We start from the raw sequence: 2,409 nt of genomic DNA on the forward strand, positions 1-2,409 counted from the left end.
TGAAACACAGACTTTCAAGCCAAAGGAACGTTTCAGCCAGCATCCAATTTCAAAGGGTTCATATTAAAATTGTATGAAGAGAAATCCAACAGGAATAACTCTGGGAATTCAAAAGCACAAAAACTGGCAGTTTCAAATTCCATTCTGAAAGATGACCTATTTTTAGAGACAAATGAAAAGTTCTGCTTCACTTTAAAACTGTTCTATTTCTGGAGCTCCAGCCATCTGCCTTTTCAATAAAAATGAGTAATAATAATAGCTACAACATATGAACATTAGCCTTCTCACAAGGGCTTGCAACTTTAAAAAAAAAACATTGCTGACAGTTGCTGCAGCAATTGCATCCATGACCACACTCACCATAAGTGAGGGTAACTTAAACTTTTGGCAGCAAATTTTGTCAGGAATTATTCTAGGTAAATATGTGCAATGCATACTGTCAGGAAAAGTGTGCATCTGGACACCTGTTTCTCATTTAAACATTGTATTAAATTCATCTCATCCTGAAGGCAGGAAAAGCATCATCTGAATCCATCTGTGAAAAACTGAATAAATGATAACTTATGCAAGAATGCAGAAATTCCCTTTCAACTAGAAGTAAACAAAATGGGTCACTGGTAATTTAATTATTGATTAACTTGGCCTGCCACCCATTCTACGATACTAACTGATGTTTATGCATTTAGACAACACATCTCAGCACACTTTTGAATACAGGGGCCCTGACTATTTGAATGGGTAGTTACCTCCCAGATAATATATGAATATTGTTTTTTAAAGCTCAGTACTTTCTGGGCCAGAAGAAAGAACAAAAAAATGGTGAGTTTCAGGTCTGTAAACCAGAGGACTCTGTGACTATCCATGACTAATCTTTCCTACCAGCAAATTTTCTAACCAAACTCCTTTGGCTCCACATTCAGAAGGGCTTTATTACAGCTGAAGCAGTGATACATGCATAAAACAAGATGCAAGTGCAGGGGCCAGGCTGCCACACATACTTGTGCATCACACGCTCGTATACACACACAAGAGTGTGTGACGATTTTGCATCCTTCTCTATATGGACATGGCATAGCTCTGTCCTTCAGCTAATGTGTAGCACCCATATTGTGCTGATGTCCCTAATTCATGGCTGATGAATGTGCCTTCAAACAGTAAATTTGTCAAAATAAGTAAATATACATATAAATACTTCCAAGCCAGCTTCAGTTTTGCCCAAAAGTGTAATAAATTACATTCTTAAACAATGAAGAAGTAGAATATCACAATTGCTGCATCACTTGAATGATGTTTTTCGACAGAGGGTTACAACTCTCAAGTAAAAGGTCATTGTTGTGAAAGAGGACACAATTGTCTCAATAAAAAAATATTAAGGTGAATCCATCTTTATGCAATTAAATATGTATTTATTTAAACAGTTGCATTTGTGAAGAAGACATTAATTCTGTTTGTGCACAGCAATAGTCTCAAATAAACAAAAAGGATCAAATCCAAAATTAACTCCATCTCAGTTGAAATCAGGGCATCCTGTGTTTCAGTGTGTTTGCGCCTAAACTAGTCCTTTTGTTCCTCACTAGTTCCTGTTCTGTTAGTTGCCAGTACAGCAACTAACTAATTTTCATTACAGAAATCCAAACTGTGAAACAAGAGCAATATAATAGTTAAGCAAATACTATACAAATAGAAGCATTTGTATCATGGCCTTAAGGGCACTGGCTGATTTTAGATTGGAGTTTTATCTTGCACATCATACCATCTAGTGTAAAATTTGAATACAAATATGAGTGAAGACATTTAGGTAGGCAATACCAAAGCAACTTCAGCAGCATCTGCAATGTCTTTGTTTTGCAAGACGGCTGCATATAAGGATAGTCTTTTCTTTATTTATTTATTCATTATACCCTAATGTTGCCTAGGCTTACCCATTTTGAGCTGCTTGTTCCAATTCCTTTTTTGGGAACATGTCAAGGTAAGAAGCCAAATACAGCTTCTGACAAGAATTCCACAAGACTGTTCTCAGAGAGGGACCCTTAGATGGGTTCATTATTTCATCCTAAGCAAAATTTGCAGCTGTTAGGGGCTGACTGAAGACCTTCCAAATATTTTCTTTTTATTGTGGATCTTCAGATATCATTAGTTTTGTATATGTCTGCCTAACATGTCTTGACAGCTACTTGCTCCCATATTATCTGATAAGAAAATGTAGAATAATTTACTGTTAATAATTATAAACTCCCTAACGTGCTACTTTGCAAATGCAGAAGAAGAAAAGTGTACTTGCATAAAATGAGCAACATATGAGTATGCCCTGACAAGTTTTGCCTTTATTCCCAGCAAAACTTTTCCTTATGACTTCACTCCAGCTGGTTCTGGGGAAGGAAAGATGAAAGGGTGCTGGGCTCTGCTGCA

Source organism: Prinia subflava, chromosome 3 (assembly GCF_021018805.1).
Source record: "Prinia subflava isolate CZ2003 ecotype Zambia chromosome 3, Cam_Psub_1.2, whole genome shotgun sequence".
In the NCBI taxonomy this organism is placed as follows: domain Eukaryota; kingdom Metazoa; phylum Chordata; class Aves; order Passeriformes; family Cisticolidae; genus Prinia; species Prinia subflava.